This window comes from Microtus pennsylvanicus, chromosome 1 (genome assembly GCF_037038515.1).
Source record: "Microtus pennsylvanicus isolate mMicPen1 chromosome 1, mMicPen1.hap1, whole genome shotgun sequence".
NCBI lineage: Eukaryota > Metazoa > Chordata > Mammalia > Rodentia > Cricetidae > Microtus > Microtus pennsylvanicus.
In genome coordinates, this window is record NC_134579.1 from 221,449,801 (window position 1) to 221,459,554 (window position 9,754).

General features: G+C 42.6%; 1 pseudogene; it reads left to right on the forward strand.

Moving 5' to 3' along the window:
- The first annotated feature begins 4,632 nt into the window (after positions 1 to 4,632).
- LOC142842624 (RNA-binding protein EWS-like) lies at positions 4,633 to 7,818 on the forward strand (annotated as a pseudogene).
- The last annotated feature ends 1,936 nt before the right edge of the window (positions 7,819 to 9,754 follow it).

The window sequence follows — 9,754 nt, forward strand, 5'->3', positions numbered from 1 at the left end:
AATATCAAGATGTCGTTTCTTTTTACCCTTGAGTAGTAATCCATGGTGTAAATGTACCACATTTTCCTTATCCATTCTTTGGTTGAGGGGCATTTTTTTCCTGGGTTCTGGAAATAAATAATGCTGCTATGAATATAGTTGAACAAATGTCCTTATATTAAGGTTGAGCATCCTTTGGGTATATGCCCAAGAGTGGTATTGTTGGGTCTTGAGGTATGTTGATTCCCAATTTTCTGATAAACCACCATGCTGATTTCCAAAGTGGATATACAGGTTTGAGTTCCCACCATCAATGGAGGAGTGTTTCCCTAACTCCACATCCTCTCCAGCATAATCTATCATTAGTGTGTTTGATCTTAACCATTCTTACAGGTGTAAGATGGTATCTCAGAGTTGTTTTGATTTGCATTTCTCTAATGGCCAAGGATGTTGAACCTTTCCTTAAATGTCTTACAGCCATTTGAGATTCTTCTGAGAATTCTGTGTGGTTCTGTACCCCATTTTTAATTGAATTATTTATCTTACATGTGGTTCCAAGCTTTGAATTTTCAGATGAATGTTTTTAATTTCGAGTGTCTGTAAAACTCAAAGCATGAAATGGATCATAGAGGAGAACAGGCCTGGAGGGACATGGGATGGCAGAGGAAATGCACTGTGGAAGGGTAAAGAAACCTTGCAAGTGGAAAGTTTTCATCAGCGATGGGAGAAGTGTGGTGGTGGGGAAAGGGTTAACTGAAATTAAGCATGGAGGAAAAAATCCTTTTGGAAAAATACTACATTTGAAGTCCTTTAAAACCATTTGAGGGGCTGGTTAAATAGTTTAGCATGTAAGGGTACTTGATGCCAGCATATGATGCTGTTGAGTTTGATGTTGGGAAACCACATGGTAGAGGTAAGAAAATGATCCAGAAAATGATGCTCTGACCTCTACACATGTACCATGGTTTGCCACCAAGCCTAGTGAATGGAGTTGCATGCTTGGAAGCCTAAGTAAAACAACTGAATGAAGGAGCCCTGCATGCATGGGTAACGTTTCTCCCAAAGATTAAGTTGACTAAACAAAGGTTCCAATGCTGTGAGATAGTTTCCTCTGAGCTGTGAAGTAAGGAGGCTCCTGTCAAACATTACAGGCTGCTACCAATGTCCTCATTTACACATGAGAATTAGATTGGTGGATGATTCTGAACACACTATACACTTGGGATATAGGACATTTAAAGGTAATGTTGCATCTGTGCTGGATAGCTTCCACAGTACTAGAAGCTTCTATGCAAGCTACTGGATGAGGAAAGTTGGCAATGATTCTACCAATCTGTAGACCCTGCATGTGACAACTTGCCTGGCAAGATATTCTCTGTGTGATAGTGTGTTGACTCTTATAGGAACAATAAACTTTGTGACTTGATCTTAGGTCTACCACGTAGTAGGGAACTCTTGGCTGGTTCTGTAAACCTGGTTCAGAGCCCAATGACTAAGGCCATGGTGATGTAATATGGAAATCTCTCTGATTCTAGAGACTGGAACCTTTGCTGGACATCACAGCCAGAGTTCATAACATGCTTTGAGGTCATTTAAGATATAAGGCTGCTATCTTACTATGTACTCAAACTGATTGTTAACCCACTTTTAAGAGAACAATGTAACAATGACCACTACTTTGCTTGGTCTTCCTGCATAGCCAGCTTTTACAAACTAAACTAAATTTAAGTAATCTTATTTTCTTCTGTGCCCCCTGATCCAGAACAAATGTGTATCATTTGTATAAAACAGCAAACATAGAGGCTGAAAACACTCAAATGAATATCCACCAAAACAATTGAACACAGCAGCAGTACTGGGCAAACATGGTGTTTGTAATGTTTTTTGTTGTCTGGGTGAGTTGGGATCAGTTGCAATTATTACCTTCATCCCTTGTAAGACTCCACAAATGATTCTGTAAAGTATCCCACTCCTTCCCCAGGTGATTCTTATGGGGAAATTCAATAAAAGAGTGAGCAACAAAAGGGGCATACACACACATTTACACACAAGGACAGATGTAGGGACAGACATAGACTCGGACAAGAAAACAAGCACAGGGACAGACAGACTTCTTCAGAAAGGCACAGATTTAGATTCATGCAACAGACAAAGAAGGGAAGACAGGGAACATGTAGAAAATTCAAATCTAGAAATGAATCCCAGTGGAAGTGCTTTTATTTCTTTCCTTAATGCCACACTGAAGAAGTATTGGTGACCCTGAGTTAATCACTGATGTGTTGAATCCACACAACAGGCCCTCTGTTGTTTTGTTAAACTTACATAGAATCAAGCTGCCTTCTACGTACTCTTGCTGACACCTATACATTTGAGCAACTTTTTTATGTTAATTTATTTCCTTATTTATTAATGATTTCTGTCTCTTCCCTGCCACTGCCTCCCATTTCCTTCCCCCTCCCCCAATCAAGTCCCCCTCCCTCGTCAGCCCAAAGAGCAATCAGGGTTCCCTGCCCTGTGGGAAGTCCAAGGCCCACCCACCTCCATCCAGGTCTAGTAAGGTGAGCATCGAGCAACTGTGATCCGTAATGAGAAACGTTTCTTTAGTCAATGGGCTCTGGTAAATGCATAGACTCACACCTGGCCGAAGTCTAGAGAAAGCAAAACTGTGCAGTTCTCAGACCTCAGCAAGACATCTGAACTACAACACCCTCTCTGGAAGAGAGAGGCAGAGGTTGTAGATGGTTTCTGTAAAATGGTGTCAAGGACACAATGATCATCACACACAGGAAGGGGTTCTTAAGGCCCCACCCTCAGTGAGGGACTTTTCTTAATGTGTGCTGGGGGATGGAATGCCATAAAAATACAGGAAAAGGAAATTCACATAAGCAGCCACACTTTAACTCTTTGGATTTTAAGGCCAATAGAGTAGCTTGGGTGGTGCTTTTTACTTATGTTAGAGTTGAGTATGGAAACCTCAACAAGGCTGGTCTGTGACTTAGAAAATCCACTAAAATTCATTGACGCCTATTATTGAACTCCAGTTCCCAAACTGTAATGGCAGTCTCAGATACCCAGAAACGGGCTCAACCTGGACTTTGGAGGATTTTTTGGAGGATAGATAAAAGCCAACATCCCTTAAAAACTTGTGAAGTTAGTTCCTCTACCCAAAGGTGTCATTTCTCTTATCACTGGAAGTAGGGAATATTGGCTGCCTTGTGGTGTCTATTACCATAATAAGGTACAGACCGGCCTCCAGGCTCCTTCAGTAGCACAAGTACCTGCTGTACAGTTGAAAGTCCATGCTAGTGTTCTAGATCATCTTCCCTCCTGCCCTCCCCTAACCTTCCTCTCGTTCAGAAGAATCCCTACTCCAGCTTCTCATTCTCTTTCTAAACCTATCTCTCTGTCTCCTCCTGTCTCTATGTTCCTCTCCCTCTTTCTGTGTCTCCTCCTCTGTCTCTCTCCCTCTGCCTCTCCTTTTTCTTCTTTCACAGTCAGGTGTTCAGCCAACATCAGTTCCTGGTCTGTCTGATTTGATATGCCACTATCTGTTCTATCTCTGATAGGTATTATAGAAGCTTTCTCCTTAAACATGTCAGCAAGACATCATGTCAACAGTTTGGACAATACCAAGAAACAGTTTAAAATATTTTTTAAAACATTTTAATGAAAAAAAACTATTGTATACTGAAATCAGTATATACTGTGTCAAGAAATATTAACATTAAACTTTGACAATTTCAGGAATATTTTAGAAAATTTATATTGCTGATAGTAGTTCTTCATAGGCTTCAGCAGCAACTAAAAAGAAAAGCAAGAATTATCAGTAGTATCAAGAACATCATTGGTGGCTGCGTCAGGATGAGCAGTAACAGAGGCATCACCAGTAGAATCTTATGTAGTGTCATGTCACAAGGAATGTCGTTGTATTTGAGAAGTGGTGACAATGTGGAGCCTTATTTCATTGGTTTTATTCTCACATGTGGCTTCTTTGGGGGTGTTTATTTCCAAAATGATGCTATCCACATAAGTCACAGTTTATGGACAGAGAAAAATAGAAACTAATATCTAACAGTTACATTTCTCTGCTTAGCCATTCAGACAACACAAGTTTCATGTTAGATGTATTTTCAATATGATTGGAAAAGATAAGCATATTTTCTAGTTTTAGGTAATGGTTAAAGAGTCCTATATATAGCACAAAATTTATTTATGATATGTATTGGTGCCAAAGAGAATTGGATTTCTAGTGAATAAGTCATCATCTATTTTAAACCACTGCTGTGGTCTAACTTACCTTGTTAAACTCATTTTAATGCATGCCACATGTTAAATTAGGTTGAATGCCCACAGCATCACTGTTGATACAAATCTCAGAAACCATATTCCGGTGGTTAACATCAGCAGTGCCATTGTTGCTTCCCAAAGTGGCAGAACCTTGGAGTGAGTTGCATAGTGGGTGTGTTCAGCTGGACTGGTAGCACTGAAATATTCATTAGCACTCTGAGGGTCGAAAGCGTCACCTGAGACATGAACAAGAGCAGATTCCTGATCAGTAGTGAAGCTATCACACTTGTGTTCTCTTAGAAGCAAGTTTCAAGAACAGGGTCAGAATGTTGCCAAGGAAGAGAGAATGAGGAGGAAGGAGAGAAAATGGCATCCGCAGATTACAGTACCTACAGCCAAGCTGCAGCCCAGTAGGGCTACAGTGCTTACACAGCCCAGCCAACTCAACGATATGCACAGACCACCCAGACCTATGGGAAACAAAGCTATGGAACTTATGGACAGCCTACTGATATCAGCTCAGAGCACTGCCACCTACAGGCAGACTGCATATGTGACTTCTTATGGACAGCCTCCCACTGGTGATACTACTCCAACTGCCCCCAGGCATACAGCCAGACTGTTCAAGGATGTGGCACTGGTGCTCATGACACCACCACTGCTCCAGTCACCACAACCCAAGCCTCTTGTGCAGCTCAGTCTGCATATGGCACCCAGCCTGCCTACCCAGCCTATGGCCAGCAGCCAGCAGCCGCCGCTGCACCTGCAAGACCACAAGATGCAAACGAGCCCACTGAGACTAGTCAACCTCAATCTATCACAGGGTTTTATAACCAGCCCATCCTACGGTATGGACAGAGTAATTACAGATATCCAAAGCACCTGGGAGCTACCCCATGCAGCCAGTCACTGCACCTCCACCCTATCCTCCTACACATCTTATGCTACATACCCTATCTTCCTCTTCACAGCCAACTAGTTATGATCAGAGCAGTTAATCTCAACAGAACATCTATGGGCAACCTAGCAACTATGGAAAACAGAGTAGCTATGGTCAACAAAGCAGCTATGGGCAGCAGCCTCCCACTTGTTATCCCCCTCAGACTGGATCCTACAGCCAGGCTCCAAGTCAATATAGCCAAAAGAGCAGCAGCTACGGGGAGCAGAGTTCATTCCGACAGGACCACACAACATGGTGTCGGGGGCAGGAGTCTGGGGGATTTTCCAACCAGGAGAGAACCAGAGCATGAGTGGCCCTGAAAACTGGGAGAGGAGAAGAAGGGGATTTAATCATGGAGGCATGAGCAGAGGTGGGCAGGGAGGAGGAGGCGGTGGAATGGGCATTAGAGACCAAGGTGGCATCAATAAGCCCGGTGGACCCATGGATGAAGGACCAGGTCCTGATCTAGGCCTTCCTATAGATCCTGATGAAGATTCTGACAACAGTGCAATTTATGAGCAAGGTTTAAATGACAATGTGAATCTGGATGATCTGGCAGACTTTGGTAAGCAGTGTGGGGTTGTTAAGATGAACAAGAGAACTGGGCATCCCATGATCCACATCTATTTGGATAAGGAGAGAGGAAAGCCTAAAGGGGACGCCACGGTGGCCTATGAAGATCTGCCAACTGCCAACGCTGCTGTGGAATGGTTTGATGGAAAGGATTTTCAAGGAAGAATACTTAAAGCTTCTCTTGCGCGAAAGAAGCCTCCAAAGAATAGCATGTGGAGTGCCACTACACCTCGTGAGGGGAGAGGGTTGCCACCACTGCTCCATGGAGGTCATAATAGCCCAAGAAGCCCCAAAGGACCCATGGGCTGCATGGGAGGCATTGGAGGAGAAAAAGAGGCTTCCTCCATAAACACCCTGGGGCTACTTAGGGACCCCCTTGTGGAGGGGGAAATGTCCAGCACTGAGCAAGAGATTGGCCATGTCCCATGCAGGGATGAGGAACTCAGAAAATGAACTGGAGAACAGAATGCAACCAGGGTAAGGCCAAAAACCTGAGGGCTTCCTCCCGCAACCCTTCCAACCTCCGGGATGTGATAGTGGCCAAGTTGGCAGTGGTGGCATGCAGGGGAGAAGAGGTGTCAATATGGACCGTGGTGGTCCTGAAGAACTATTCAGAGGTAGCACTGGTGGAGGCACATATGACTTCAGAGTGGTCCGAATCTTGGACCGAGTTAGCTTTTTTGGAGGAACATGACATGGTCCTGTGGGCCCTCCTGGACCATTGTTGGAACAGATGGTATGAAGATCACGTGGACCTGGAGGACCTGCGTAAATGGATAAAGGTGAGAACAGTCAGGAACTTAAGAGACCGGCCCTATTAGCAAGACCTGCAGAACTGCATGGATGACCAGATTTATTTTTTAAAACCAGAAAATGTTTTAAATTTAGAATTACACATTTATAATGTGGGACACAAAGTCATCATTATTACTGTGTGTACTTTAGTATTTTCAGCATTTGTGGAGAAACATTAAAACAAGTTAAATGTTAGTTTACTGAGTTTTTTTTCTTTTAAAGATGCTTGTTTTAAAACTTAACAATGGGAACCCCTTGTGAGCCTGCTCAGTATTATTGTGGAGAACCGAGAGGGCCACTACTTGTAACAAAGTTCATGGTTGGGATTGTTTTCAAATACATTCCAATTTTTTTAACTGTCAAATAAATAATGTTGCAGAGGGTCCCTGGTGTCACCAGTGTGGCTACCAAAGGAAGCTCAGAGTCAGCATTTGTTCTCCCTCTTGCATGCCCAGTGTAAGTCCTAAAGAACGTGTGTGATCCATTGTGGTGTCGTGAAGTGTAATTTTCTTAGAATCAGGAAGAGTGTCACCTCTGTGACTTGTACCTGGAGACGAAGGAAATTCAGTTTTGGCGGTAGGAATGGGCGCAATGCCATCGTCATCCTTGGCAGGATGAAATTCTTCTTTCTTGGTTTCTTCAACCTTTAAGGAAAGTTTGAGATGTAAGTTTTCATTAAAATGTCACTAAGTTTTATTCACTTTAGAAGAAGTTATCTGTTAATGGCAGGGTCTTGATTTATAGTCCCCAAATATTTGTTTGCTCAGCGAAATTTTATCATTGTAACTACTGTTATTGTGTAACCTTTGCTTCCTTTCTGTTTGATTCAAAGCCCAGAGTTTGAGAATCTTAAAAGGGGACCTGCTCAGCCTTGTGTTGTGTGTGTGTGTGTGTATGTGTGTGTGTGTGTGTGGAGGGGTGGGCAGAGAATAACCTTCACAAGGTGGCTCTCTGTTTTCACCTGGTGAGGCTGCCCTGGTGGCATGCAGCGTGAATGAGGCGGACTTATGGACCGTGTTGGTCCTGCAGCATAGACCCGTGGTAGCACTGGTGGAGGCACATATGGTTTCAGAGTTGTCAGAATCCTGGACCGAGTTAGCTTTTTTGGAGGAACATGACATGGTCCTGTGGGCCCTCCTGGATCATTGTTGGAACAGATGGTATGAAGATCACGTGGACCTGGAGGACCTGCGTAAATGGATAAAGGTGAGAACAGTCAGGAACTTAGAGACCGGCCCTACTAGCAAGACCTGCAGAACTGCATGGATGACGAGATTTATTTTTTAAAACCAGAAAATGTTTTAAATTTAGAATTACACATTTATAATGTGGGCCACAATGTCATGATTATTACTGTGTGTACTATAGTGTTTTCACCATTTGCGGAGAAACATTAAAACTAGTTAAATGGTAGTTTACTGAGTTTTTTTTTCTTTTAAAAATGCTTATTTTAAGACTTAACAATGGTAACCCCTTGTGAGCCTGCTCAGTATTATTGTGGAGAACCGAGATGGCCCCTACTTGTAACAAAGTTCATGGTTGTGATTGTTTTCAAATACATTCCAAATTTTTTTAACTGTCAAATAAATAATGTTGCAGAGGTTCCATGGTGTCACCAGTGTGGCTACCAGGAGGAAGCTCAGAGTCAGCATTTGTTCTCCCTCTTGCATGCCCAGTGTAAGTCCTAAAGAACGTGTGTGATCCATTGTGGTGTCGTGAAGTGTAATTTTCTTAGAATCAGGAAGAGTGTCACCTCTGTGACTTGTACCTGGAGACGAAGGAAATTCAGTTTTGGCGGTAGGAATGGGCGCAATGCCATCGTCATCCTTGGCAGGATGAAATTCTTCTTTCTTGGTTTCTTCAACCTTTAAGGAAAGTTTGAGATGTAAGTTTTCATTAAAATGTCACTAAGTTTTATTCACTTTAGAAGAAGTTATCTGTTAATGGCAGGGTCTTGATTTATAGTCCCCAAATATTTGTTTGCTCAGCGAAATTTTATCACTATAACTACTGTTATTGTGTAAACTTTGCTTCCTTTCTGTTTGATTCAAAGCCCAGAGTTTGAGAATCTTAAAAGGGGACCTGCTCAGACTTGTGTTGTGTGTGTGTGTGTGTGTGTGTGTGTGTGTATGTGTGTGTGTGTGTGTGTGTGGAGGGGTGGGCAGAGAATAACCTTCACAAGGTGACTCTCTGTTTTCACCTGGTGAGGCTGCCCTGGTGGCATGCAGCGAGAATGAGGCGGACTTATGGACCGTGGTGGTCCTGCAGCATAGACCCGTGGTAGCACTGGTGGAGGCACATATGGTTTCAGAGTTGTCAGAATCCTGGACCGAGTTAGCTTTTTTGGAGGAACATGACATGGTCCTGTGGGCCCTCCTGGTTCATTGTTGGAACAGATGGTATGAAGATCACGTGGACCCGGAGGACCTGCGTAAATGGATAAAGGTGAGAACAGTCAGGAACTTAGAGTCCGGCCCTACTAGCAAGACCTGCAGAACTGCATGGATGACGAGATTTATTTTTTAAAACCAGAAAATGTTTTAAATTTAGAATTACACATTTATAATGTGGGCCACAATGTCATGTTTATTACTGTGTGTACTATAGTATTTTCACCAACTGTGGAAAAACATTAAAACAAGTTAAATGGTAGTTTACTGAGTTTTTTTTTCTTTTAAAAATGCTTATTTTAAGACTTAACAATGGTAACCCCTTGTGAACCTGCTCAGTATTATTGTGGAGAACCGAGATGGCCCCTACTTGTAACAAAGTTCATGGTTGTGATTGTTTTCAAATACATTCCAAATTTTTTTAACTGTCAAATAAATAATGTTGCAGAGGTTCCATGGTGTCACCAGTGTGGCTACCAGGAGGAAGCTCAGAGTCAGCATTTGTTCTCCCTCTTGCATGCCCAGTGTAAGTCCTAAAGAATGTTTGTGATCCATTGTGGTGTCGTGAAGTGTAATTTTCTTAGAATCAGGAAGAGTGTCACCTCTGTGACTTGTACCTGGAGACGAAGGTAATTCAGTTTTGGCAGTAGGAATGGGCGCAATGCCATCGTCATCCTTGGCAGGATGAAATTCTTCTTTCTTGGTTTCTTCAACCTTTAAGGAAAGTTTGAGATGTAAGTTTTCATTAAAATGTCACTAAGTTTTATTCACTTTAGAAGAAGTTATCTGT